At 30.0% G+C, this 14,246-nt stretch overlaps 1 pseudogene; it reads right to left on the bottom strand.

The window, feature by feature from the left end:
• Positions 1–878: 878 nt before the first annotated feature.
• LOC107874077 overlaps positions 879–14,246 on the bottom strand; it is a 33,274-nt pseudogene continuing 19,906 nt past the window's right edge.

The raw sequence follows: 14,246 nt of genomic DNA, 5'->3' as shown, positions 1-14,246 counted from the left end.
TAACTTTTAAAACAATTATTGAATAGTATCGGGATTCGGTCATCATATTTGTGATGATTGAAAGGGTAAAGCGACGTCTTAAGATAAAACTCATAAATTGACTGAATTTATTAATAAAAATTAAATTAAGTGAGCTTACTTAGTAATTTCATATGATTGTCCTGAAAATCTACTCTCTATAAAATCGTATAATAAAAGAATATTTTATAAGTTAAAATCAAATATAAGGTTGCAAGTGCAAAATGACACAAGGTAGCTACTTCTTGTACCCCTATCTACAGAGAGAAGTAAACTTTTAAGTGAAATGTTGTTGCTGCTTAAAATTTCAGGTCTGAAGTTGGACTCTATCGAAGTCTAAATTCATAATTAAGTTTTGAAGTTTAAAAAATTAAGTTTAAATTCAGATCCTAAATTCAAACTTTAGCTTTGAGGTCCGAAGTCAGGCTAAAAATTGTGTTTGGTATGAAGTAGTAGAACTTTTTTCTTAAAAGAAGGAAGTCATTTTCCGTAAACTTGAAGAAGCTAAGTTCATTTGGAAAATATTTTCTAAAACACTAGCAAACCTGAGAAAATTGAAAAACTTTGTCTCAAAAATGTTTTCCTCCATACCAAACACACTTTATAGAGTACCCAACTTCAGACCAGCCTAAACAAAATCTATAGTTAATTGGATGCAATTAAAACTTCGTAATTTGACTATTTTTTAAATAGATGGATTTCTGCATTTCATCCTTTGCAGTATATAAGACTTATCTCGAAATTTGTCCAATCTTTATCATGAAAGGTTCTTTGCAAGGATCACCAGAAAATGTTGAAAAAAAATACAAGTACAAGAAAAAGAAAAGGACATCACATTGATAAAGTTGATGCTGTGCAGATGAGCAGAGAACATAGTCGTGATTTGAAATTTCACAGCCCATTAGAGAAAAATTATTGGGGCATTACCAATTTGATATACAATTCAGCTGCTGATTCCAAAATTGAGATACCATCACCTAATTATCCTATTTTAATTAGAACAAATGAACAAGATCTTGTAGTAAATAACATCAGCTTAGCAATGCCATTGTCCCAAGCTGTGGAATTCATAATAAGCTTGCTAAGATTTTCAGATAATTGCTTCAATAAAAATTATTTCGATTTCTTTTGATCAAAGACTCTTGCTCCCGCAATCTTGACAACAGGGTGATCCTTTGGTTGGATAAGCTTCAAAGCTGTATGAACCCTCAGATCACCCCATTACCAACTTTTGGTTAACATCCAACTCACTCAAGTCAACGTCAATGTAGGGGGGGATGAAATCCGCTGGGCACAGAAACTTTACTGTTCTCTTGATGATATTCAAATATGACCCTGCCAAATTGGTTAACCAATGATTATTAAAAATAAATAAATAAAAACAAAAGTGCAAGCAAATAGGGAATGGATATGGCCTCACATATTATTTGTGTTTCCTTTCATCATTTTATCATTCAGCAAGGATTCTCTCTTTCTGAATGACCATCAATTCTAAGAGAAGCACTAATTATGTAGCTCACTAAGGTTCAGATATCATATATTTTTTGAAAGACCAGATGCCCTACACCCCACAAACAGATCATCGACTCATGTTTTTAAGCACCACTGTGAGAGAAATTTATCAATTGGACTAACGTTATTTAAAATTAAAAAGATGTGTGGTAATGATTAGATACACACTTTACGCTTTATTCCTCCTTTTAGCTGCTCCAATCTCTAGAAGTACCTTTTTTGGTTGGATGGGAGAAAGGCAAGTTAAAGTCCGTGGGTCTTAGTCATACATTGACGTTGCAATGACTGCAAATAATTTATAATAAAAGCAGCGAGTTGTGCTCATTAAACAAGTTTTATGTTTCGTATATGCCATTAACAGAATATTTTTATTTACATGCAAAACCAATTTGATTGTGGTTTTCCTTGGAGAAGGCAAAGTATTTTATAAATGATTAGCACTAAGAAATGCATCAATAAGGGTTGTGATGGAGTGGTAAGTACTTTTTCATCCTAAATTAGAATTTTCGAGTTCGAGTACCCTGGGCATGGAGTTGCCTTTGTTAAGGAGAGTTTTATCCCCCAATGTGGGACTTTCTTTTGCAAATTCGAATTTAATCAGGCTCCAATGTGGGTACCGGACACCGAGTGGAACCCCCACCGCTCCACAAAAAAAGCTCTAAGAAATGCTTTCAAAATCTGTACATGTGCAGCAAAATCGAAACTTCGCAAAAATCTACCTTTCGGGACCGGTAGTGATTCTCTCACATCTAGAATAAATTCATCCTCATCCAATTGTTTCATTTACACCAAAAACAAAATAAAGCTATACATTTGGATTTTATCTTCTGAATGTTGTTCTCCATGTGTTGAAAACATCTTCTAATCTCTCTCCATCCAAACAGTTCAACAAATAGCAGCTGGTGCAGTGTTCCATTTTGATTGTCCTTTTTTCTTTAAAATCGGTAACTTGTTCCATTTTTGGTTGTCTGGTTGACATAATATATGCCTGCATGTACTAATAGGTAAGATTTTAGAATACTTTAACCCAACCTCTTCCTCTTTAGAATTCATTGTGTTTCTTCTAAGCCATCATGGAATTTACAGTTGATGGACCCTAAGTGGAATGCTGGGACCTAACTATATTATTAGAAGATGGCTACAAAGGTCTTTTCCAGAGAGGAAGAGGTGACTGAACCATAAATGATAGTGCTGGAGATCGACCTACCCCTATGGCTTTATTATGGATTTTCACCAAAATTTTTGGTACATCTTTAGAAATGGGATGCTCTAAACTTCTACCAATTCTTTGAAAAGAAGATTTGAGAAGAGCTTCACTGTGCTTAACGAAAGGCATAGCTGAACTAAGAGAATTCAAGCCAATCTACTTGGTATGAAGTAACTACAAAGGTTTTCAAAATCACTCGCTGAAAGACTAAAAGAGTGCAATAGTTGAATTAATTTAAAGGAACATCAAATGAATGCCTTGATCATCAATTATGCAAGGAGAGCCAGGAGGTCTAAGAAAACTTGACATACCAATAGTAAAATGATAGGATCTGATCAAAGATGGTTTCAACAGATAATACATTCCATCTATAGTGTAAGACTGTCAGTTCTGATTAATGTTACACCAGTAGGGTTTTCTTGCCTCTGCTCACCAAGACTTGGTCAAATAACAAGAAATCATCAGTCATGTTTTACCTACTTTGGGATTTGAACCTTAGTCTCCCATCACTCTACCTTGAGAAACTTCTTGGTCCATCGTAACCATAAAATATTCATTGAATGAATTCAAGAAAACCAGTAGTTATACCTGCGGATAAAGAACTGATGCAAGTGTAAAATATGATAAGCTGGTTTCAATAAATCACTGTGCAAACCAGCATTATAAGAAAATTAAAAGCTTCACAAAAGATAAACATCTTTTAGCAAGCTACAAAATGGAAGAGGCAGATGTATCTATTACTCACTTTTCTTCAAACCGCGGGATATATCCTCTCCTCTAAATACAAGAGGAACCTCAACCTTTAATAGCGCACTTGATGGAGCTCTTATAAATGTAACATTAAGAGGCGCATCTGAACCGGCTTCCAGATGAACCTGAACATCAAAATAGATAAATCAGCACATCACACTGCTAAAATCCATCTACAACTCTGTTTGGCTCCAACAGCTCATAATTTTACAAAAGACTTTCTTTTGAACCAAATTAAGCAGTTAAAGGTCTTTCTTCTGAGCTGAGTTATGCAGTTCCCTGAGTTTCAACCCCTGCCACAACATACCTCAGCAGGCTGTTCAATATATCTCATCGCGGTGACAACTTTTTTTCCTATCATTCTGGTTTACAATGTCACAAGATGTGTGAAAAGAACAGTTCATTAATGATCATCAAACCCAAAATACGAATATTATACTTCCACATAGGAAGTTTTGCGAGCAATTTCAGAAGAATTTTGCTGCCTTCACACTTGTGGCTGCTTACATTGTGGGACATCACAATCAAGGCTTGCAAACAGCACAATGAGAGCTAATATCAACTCCCATTTTTAACCATCTAATCCACCAAATCTCTTTAGAACCTTGCTTTGTTTCAAGCATATATCATCTCAAGCATATATCAAAAGCTCCACCCTTTTCCATTTCGAGTGTGTGAAACTATGTTCAAATGGCCTAGCAGTAATTGAACAACAACAGCATACCCAATGTATTCCCACAAAGTGGGGTCTGGGGAAAGTAAGTGTACGCAGTCCATAGCACTACCTCAGATGAAGTAGAGAGGTTGTTTCCAATGGACCCCCGGCTCAGCACAAATAACAGTATAACAAACAAAAAACATAAATTAAGCAACAAAATGGGATAACATACCGCTAGATAATAAAAAAAAAAAGGACACCGATAGAGTAATACTATAAATCAAGTAACTAAATTCAACACAAACAGACCTGTACGTCTATCTTCAGTCTACAAGCTATGGCATAGCTTTCCTTTTATTTATTTTTTATCCTACCTTCTTGTCATGTTCTGCTTCTTTTCTGGAAAGTAATTAAACAACAATCGCTTCAATGATGCAAAGTTTCACAATATTCAGCTTCCCCAAATAATCACTGGAAAAGAGTTAATTTCTATAATTTTGGTCTTTTTCAAACAAAGAATAACAAAATGTACTCTATACCAAAAGTGTGTATGAAAACATTGGCTAATTAACATTTAACTGAATCAGTAGCAAAAATAAATCCAACTGAGTCAAATGTTCTTTGCCCTATCTCATGCTGGTGTACATATTTGTGTATTACTTGGTAAGGAGCATTAGCTGAGACAATAGTCTCCAGATTTTAAGAATATACATCTTAAACATTAAGAAAAAATAGAAGGCAAACTGCAATATCAGATAGAGAAGGGATGGCAAGCGCAAGTCAGAGAAAAGAGCAAAAGCCTTCAACTGCACTAACAAGAAACTAACCACTGAAGCATAACAATATACAGTATGCTAGAGAGAGAAGACTACCAAAGGCAACTAACCTTTGAAGAGAGATGTTACCTTTTTGCAGCCAAAGCTGGAAGCATATATCAACTTAAGGTTTGAAGGCAGCAAACCGTGTTGGATTAGGCAAAGTGATGAGAAGAGCACGCTTCAACCTCAAACAGCTAGAGGGTTTTGTCATTTGGATGAACTAAAGCTTGAAGCCACCACTTAGGCATCACACTGGATAAACTTCAAATCAACCTCAAGAATTTTAAGGCAGGAAGTGCATATCTCACTATATTCGTCTTAGAAGAGGAATGAACTTGACACTTTATTCCAGGAAGAAGCAATAAAATGTCCGTTTCACTTGACATAGGCAATATAATTGTTGCCTCTATGTTGCAAAAGTCAATCATTGAAGAGATTGAAAATTGGAAAAACTTCGGAGCTGAAAGCACTCAGTAATGCTTAGAAATTGATTCACTTGTTAACTTCTCAGTTTTACAATGGTACACAGCACATGGAACTAAATGATTTATTTCATGAAAATATTTCATAGAGAACCTCATCTATAAAATGAAAAATGACACAAGACCAAGTGCTTGTAAACAATATCTATGCTTAATCTATGTAAACATGTCCCTTTCAAGGGACCAATTCTCCCAGAATACAAATCTCACCCCACACATCCAACAGCTTCCCACAATATTCACATGTTTGTTCCTTTGGCAATTCTCACAATTACTTTATTTCATGAGAAATAATGTCAAGAATCTCATCATCAAATCAGACACAAAAGCCTGAAATCTCCACTTATCCATCTGGTACAAGATTGACGACAAAGCATTGTTTATTCAGAAGCAGAGGCAGAGGTAGAAGCAGAAGTGTAGACCTTTTCAAGTAGGGTGGACCAATCTCCCCCAATATACAAGGATTTGTCTCCACTACCACTCGGAAATCCAACATACTAGCACATGAGGATCTTGTTTGTCTTTTTGTATAATTCCTAGGAAATTGCCCATACCATCCAGGCAGTATTTGGCCATTACGATATCTGAAACGTTCATTTGTATGCCGAGAGCCAGCCAGTTCTATGCAAGGTTCAATCAGCCTTTTCAAAATGCATCTAAGCTATTATTTAGCAGGTTGGCACAGTCCGATGATATGCCAAGCCCCTCAGACTGTAACTTCCACTCCAAATGGCTTCTTAAGAATCTACTTTCAGGCAATTCTCCACAGCTTTGACAAGTCTCCAGACTAAAGTTGTACACAGATCCACTATGGAGAGGTTTTGAGAGCAGGAGACGATTATGTAGGTGGATATTCTCTCTCCCAATAGTTCGAATGCAAGACTTATCAAAGTCAACCTTGCTCAGCTTTGAACTTAAAAATTTACTAAGCTCATTGAAGTACTTCTCAGCTCTGTATCAGTAATTGAAGTGAGTGAAAAATCCAGGGAAACTATGAAGTGATTGTTCTCATCTGCCTAAACTTGGGTGGTCAATAGTTACGAGGTAATTGTGCAGCTACTTAGTGTAACTCGTGAAATGTCAATGTTTGCAATCTGACACAGATTCTATCATTATCCGAAAGAAATGTGTGAATCCATAACCAGTGCCCTAAAACTAGTCTAATATAACAGTGCAGCGAGCTTCAAAGCTAACCTTATCCAGATCAAAAGTATAATTGACGAGTCTAATACATAAGCTTGTCCAACAGCATGGAATCATTATTATCCACACATATATTTAAACATCTTTCTTTTGATAAAGTAATATACTTAAACATCTAACAACTATGTTGCTCGGACGCTTAAAAAATGCCAACGGATGCGTACCGAATTCTCCAAAAGTAGTGCATTTTTGAAGAATAAAGTGAAGAATCCGTGCAACTTAGTCTAATAGAAACAAGCTTTCAAGAAACTGCGTACTTCTATAAGCATATATGAATTGAAAGCAAGTATCAATCTTCAGATCAATTAAAAGTAATAAGTAGAGGCAAAATATCATTCTGGGCAGAACTCGAATCTTCTCAATAACATCAAGAGATTCAAAGTCAGAGCGAACCTTAAGGTCAAACAACCTGGACAAGAAATGTGAGCGACCAAGATGGTTAACAAGCTTCCTAATCTGATTAGCCTGAACACATACGAGCCTTTTATTACCACCATGTTGACCATCCTCTTGTTCAAACACTATGCTGGGTACTCGCCCAGTTTTCCTCTCTTTGGCAGAGATATTCTTGCCCGAAGTGACACGAACAACGGCATGAATAGTGGCTTAACCAAGGTTTTGAAGAAAGAAAATGCAGGGAAAAGGGAAATTTCTTTCTCTTTTTCACATCAAATGAGTAGGATAAAATAATACTCCCTCCGTCGTTGTTGAATTGTTAAGGTATTTATCGATATTAAAAAATAAGTGAATATATAAATATTTAATAGCATTTGAACCATATGTTGGCTAACAAGAAAAATATAAAATTCAGTTCATTGAATTTATTTTTAAATTTGCCTTTATGATTTGACAACCAATTAACTTTAAAAAAAAGTATTACAAAGTAAACTTTTTCTTTTTTTGAGGTAAAAATAAAAAAAAGTGTTAAATTTATGTTTTTAATGCTTTTTTTTGAATATGTGTGTTAAAATTTAATAATTTATTTATTATGAAATGGAGGAAGTATTATTATTGTGAAAGAACAAGTGGTTTCCCATGCGGGATCATTTACTGTAGATTGCCTATTTCTCGAAGGCATTTAACGCCTATATAATATTTTTCTTTTCTTGGCAACCGCTTATATAATACCCCTTACTTCACATGTAAACAGAATATAATCAATGAACTATTACTAAAAATTACTCGTTCTATTCTCTTACTTATATATATATTGGTTTCATGAGATTCGTGTTAAGTTTGAACTCAAACTTAACATATAAAATACAATAATTTAAATTTAAAAATTTGATTTATGTTATAATTTTTTACTTTATAATTAACATAATCTAATATCCGATATATTAAATATATTTTGTTGATAAGTTTTATAATTATTAAAGTTCTTAATTACATAACTGAATAATTTTAAATAAAAATTTATTTGCGTGGAAGAAATTATTACCGGAGAATTAGACTATATCAAAAGGTCACAAGTAATTTAATATTTTATAAAATATTGATTTAGAACCTTTACACAAACTAACTTAATAATGATCTACAAGGATATTAAATAATACTAATTAAATTACATTAACAAATTGTTTCATTTAGTCCATTTACTTGTGCTGATTATTTTTACTGGTCCTTTAAAAAATATCTTATTCATCCTATTTTAATTATTGATTTATCTTTTTTCATGTCCGCTAAGAAACGTAATAAGTTAATGTAGTATTTATTATTGATTAAGTTACCATATTTAGTATTTTTTTTTTAAGAAGTGAATAATACTGACTATATGGATGTGTTGAAAATTATTACTCTCTCTATTCCTTTTTAGTTGCTCCCCTCGTTTTTTTGTAAGTCAATTTGACTAAGTTTCATATTCAAATTAGATCAGATTAATTTATTTTTTAAAAATTTAGATATTCAAAAACTACAAGAAAAGTACTATAAATTATATTTTTTCCTTATTCAATTTGATTAAGAAATACATCTTAAAATGATGATCAAAATTTGTATTGTTTGACTCTAAAAATAAAAAGGGAGCAATAAAAAAAGAATGGAGAGAGTACTAACTTCAATTTTATGTGAAAAGTTATTTTTGAATAATTTTTTTGAGTAAAAGTGACTATTAATTTAAAATGAAGGGAATTTTAATTAAAAGACAATCTATTAAGAGAAACGAAGAGACCAATTATAAACACACAAGTGGGAATGGTCTTAACAAAAAAATTAAGGTAAAAAATAAAAATATTTAACAAAAGAACATCATCAATTGTCATGTGTATTCTTTTAATTTACTTAGCCAAAGAAGTGAAATACCTAAAATGCCCTTGTAAGGACTACCAAAAATTGAGATCCTCTCTTATACTAGATAATTTTAGGGCTCGTAAACGGGCCCAATATAATTGATTATAAATTTTAAATAAATTTTTTAATTAAAATATTTAAGTTTTTCCTACTATTTTGACTATTTAAGAATTATCAGAATTTGTCTAAAAAATACAACACTTTAAAAAATATTTTATTGGTCCCCTTAAATATTTAGAAAAAATAAAATATTAAGGTAATTTAATACAAAAATAGTGTCAAATACTGTTGGTATCAATTATGAGGAAAATTCATCGTTTAAGTTGCAAAATATTTAAATCTAATAGGTTTTTTCGTTACTAACATTTTTAGTACCAATTAATTATTCAAGTGAGATATCTTAATATGTCATAATTCTACTATCGGATAATAAGTAAATTATTAGATTTGATTTTTTTATAGAACAATCGGGAGCTACTATGTATTAATCTTTTAAAGCTCAATAATGTTAATCTATGAGGCACACAAAAAAAAAAAGATTAAAACTAAAAAAGTACATCTTACTATCTCATAAATTTTTATAAATAATTGATCTTAATGAATAATAGAGATATTGTTATGATCCAATATTTATTTTTGATTTTTTAATGTAAAATGATATACAGTTAATTACCTCTATCAACTACATCAATTTAATAAAAAGATTACATCTAGTCTTAAATCATAAGTGTGTTTCCTTGAGATCTAATGAATTTAAAAACCTCTTAGGAAGTTCTTAAATATAAAATCTTTATAGTTACAAATCAAATTTGTTTATTAGCCTAAATATTTTTAATTTATTAAAAAAATTAATTATTTTAATTGGCTATGCAATTTTTTAAAGTGCAATAATTCATTCGATATTCCTTTTTATCATTTCTAAATACTAATGCTTAAATTCATCAACTGTAATAAAAATTATATGTTTAAAACCTGATTAATTCATTAGTTCATAAAATATATTCAAAAGGTTTATCATTATTTTTTGCCACAAATATAAAGTTTGTGAATACTCAATATCAAGTATAATATTTTTATGAAATTTAATGATATCTTTATAAAAGATAAATTGGTTAAATAATACTTTTTTTTCATTATTATTTGAGATAAAAGTAAGTAATTTTAAGCATTAATTAATAACTTGAAAAATAAAATAAGTGATCTCTTATAATTAACTAAATTTGATTTGGTTAATTTAAAATTATAAAAATATTCTATTGTAAATGCACATAAATTGGACCAAAGATAATCATTATTTCTATATAGAAAATAAGATTGTGTTGGTTAATTTTAAAATTAAATTAAACTTGCATTAGTTCAACTGTTTAAATTAACAACAAATATTTAAATTGACAAAGTACAAATTTTGTTTTCTTATATGAAGAGCAAAAATTAAAATTTTGTGAATTCTCCTATTCACTTTAATTCAACTTACTTTATTTATTGGTATTTTTTAGAGGGGTTTCCGAAAATATTTTTGCTATTTAACAAGGTGTAAATAAGGTCTACATAAACTCTTTCGTCTTCAAAATCCACTTGTGGAGCTATAGCATATGGTATTGTTGTTGTCAATTACTATTTTTTTTTTATCATATTAATTTTTTAGGAGTAATATTTTTAGATAAAAAGTAAAAGTGGAAAAAAATGTGAATGATTTTTTTATCAAATATAACAAACTATCAAAATTTGTCTACAAAAATGGAACATTTAAACAAATATCTTATTGATCCCCACAAATATTTAGAAAAAATAAAGTATCAAGATAATTTAATTCAAAAATATTTAAATACTGTTTGTATCAATTATGAAAAAAAAAAATCATCTTTTAGGTTGCAAAACATTTAAATCTAATAGTTATTTCGTTACTAACATTCTTAGTACCAACTAATTTATTCAAGTGAGATATCTTACAATCTCACAATGCTACCTTCGGATAACACATAAATTATTAGATTTAATTTTTTTCTTTCATAGAACAATCGTGAGATACTATGTATTAATCTTTTAAAGATCAATAGTTTTAATCTATCACGCACAAAGAAACATTAAAACTAAAAAAGTGCATCTTACTATCACGTAAAATTCTACAAATAATTGATCTTAATCAATAACAAATAAATTGTTATAATACAATATTTAGTTTTGATTTTTTAATGTAAAATGATATACAATTAATTGTCTTTATCAGCTATATCAGTTTAATGAAAAGATTACATATAATCTTAAATCATAAGTGTATTTCCTTGAAATTTTCTAATGAATTTATAATATCTTAGGGAAATTCTTAAATATAAAATATTTATAGTTACAGATCAAATTTGTTTCTTATCCCAAATATATTTTAAATTTATTAAAAATATTTTTAATTACGTTAATTGGCTATGTAATATATTTAAAGTGCAATAATGCATTCGATGTTCTTTTTTATTATTTCTAAATACTAATCTACTTAAATTCATCTTCTTTCTTATTAGCCAAAAGTTATATGCTTGAAACGTGATCTATTCAATAATTCATGAAGTATATTCAAAAGGCTTATCATTAATTTTTGCCATAAATATAAAGTCTGTGAATACTCAAATATCAAGTATAGCATCTTCATGGAATTTATTGATATTTTTCTAGAAGATAGCTCGGTTAAATAAACTTTTTTTTTAGTTATTATTTGAGATAGAAGAAAGTAATTTTAAGCATTAATTAATAACTTGAAAATAAAATAAGAAATATCTTATAATTAACTAAATATGATTTGGTTAATTTAAAATTATAAAAATATTCTGTTATCAATGCACATAAATTGGACTAAAGATACTCATTATTTCTATAAAATTTTTTGTGTCGGTTAATTTTAAAATCAAATCAAACTTAAATTAATTCAACTATTTAAATTGATAGCAAATACTTAAAATGATTAATTCAACTATTTAAATTGATAGCAAATATTAAATGACCAAGTACAAATTCTGTTTTCTTATATAAAGAGTTACAATTCAATTTTTTTTTGCGAAATCTCCTGTTTACTTTAATTCAACTTATTCCATTTTTTGATACTTTAATTATTTTGTTGTATTCATATTTTTAAGTAAAATCTTTTTTCATTATTATTTGATATTACAAAAATTAAATTTAAGCATTAAATAATAAGTTGAAAAATAAAATAAGTGATCTCTTATAATTAACTAAATTTGATTTGGCTGATTTAAAATTATGAAAATATTTTATTATCAATGCACGTGAATTGGATCAAAGATAATCATTATTTCTATTAAAAAAGGTTTGTGTCGGTTAATTTTAAAATTAAGTCAAACTTACATCTGTTCAACTATTTATATTAATAACAAATATTTAGATTGATAAAGTAAAAATTTTGTTTCCTTTATGAAGAGTTACAATTGAAAATTTTGTGAATTCTTGTCTACTTTAATTAAAGCGTAAATTTTATTTTATTTTTCAAAAATTTTCTTGAGTCACATATTTTTTTTCTCGTAAGACTGAGAGAAATGAATAAATATTGTGCCTTTATTTTATTTAAGTAAAAGATCTTTCAAATATATTTACTTTATTTAACAAGGTATAGATTAGGTCTACAAATATTCTTCCGTTTTCAAAACCCACTTGTGGAGCTATAGAGTATGATAGTATTGTTGTCAATGACTCTATTTATTTTTTTATCATATTAATTTGTTTATATTTATTAAACAAAATTAAAAGTGAAAAAATGTTAAGAGTTATTCTCAAATATAACAAATATTTAAATTAAATTAATTGTTTTCAATATACTATACAGTACTAATAAATAAGAAAAAAATAGCAAGTACATCATTTGATTGGATTTCCCCTTTTTAATAATTACTCCATTAAAAAAGAAATAAGTTAGATGACTTTTACCAATCATGGATCACATGGGTCTCCTTTGTTTTTTTTTTTTTTGAGAAAATACCCTGTTACCCCTCTGAACTATACCCAAAACGGTTGTGACACACCTCAACTTAAAGGGGGTCCTATTACCCCTGAACTAATTAAAAGTGTAGTTTTGACACCTTTAGTGCCTACGTGGCACATATGTGGTACACACGTGTGCCTACGTGGACACTTCAGTGCGTTGTGCCACGTATGTTAATTCTTAAGAACTTATTTCCGTACCGAATACCACGTGGTTAATTCCTAAGGACGTGTGTGCCATGTGTCCTAAGGACACACGTGTCCTAAGAACCGGCGTGGCACACACGTGTGACCGATGTAGCACACACGTGGTACCTGATCCTCCATATACATGTCCGTACCGGTGTGGTACCCGATCCAATATATATATATCTGTACCAGTGTGGTACCCGATCCTCCATATACATATCCGCACCGGCGTGGTATCCGATCCACCATAGACAACTAATATTAATATTAAATTTACACTATCTCACAGCATACAATACAACGTACTAAATTTATACGTGCACTTAAAATCATAACACAATTCGATCAAGTTCTTTCATTTATCAACATTTTGACCCTCTTACAAACACTATTACAATAATTCATCATGATTACCAACAAGCCATTCATAACAATACTTTAAGGAGTTATCATTATCAAACAAGCCACTCATAGGCACAATTCACTAAACCATCATTATCACCAATTTAGCCTCTCATGGACATCCAATAGATATAATATTTTTATCAATATCAAAACAAGAATACCATAAAATAAATCACAATTTAATTCTTACGCATACAAGTCACTATTGAAGCCTTAGTTACTCATTAATTATTAAAAATATCATTATCCTCTTAAATACCGTAACTTGGGTTCTAACATCACCACCTATAACTAGCACATTCACGCGTATCATTATCCTCTACCTCTTTCCACATAATACAATCATCACACTAATTTAAGTCATCTATCCCTTAGATATTACTATAATCATCGATATTCGATCTTAGTATTATTCTCCTCATCATATTATTGCATAATACATACAACTTAATACCATTATAACTCAACTAGGTTATCAATAGAACAACAAAAAAAAATATCATGTTCATATATTATATTTACAATAATCTCCTTTCAGGCAAATTACACATAATATCTTAAATGTCACATAATCAATCAATAATATAGTTTTTAAAATTAAAGTTAAGTACTCATGTCTTTATCCACCTCAACTCCCGCAGGCCTAGACATGCTTTCTCCCATTAATTCTAAATTATTAAAATATAAAATAACACAATCTTCTACTCATTAAACCTAACCTACCTGGACGTCAA

Source organism: Capsicum annuum, chromosome 6 (assembly GCF_002878395.1).
Source record: "Capsicum annuum cultivar UCD-10X-F1 chromosome 6, UCD10Xv1.1, whole genome shotgun sequence".
Taxonomy (NCBI): domain Eukaryota; kingdom Viridiplantae; phylum Streptophyta; class Magnoliopsida; order Solanales; family Solanaceae; genus Capsicum; species Capsicum annuum.
Note: the sequence above shows the minus strand (reverse complement) of the source record. Positions and strands in the feature narration are given on the sequence as shown.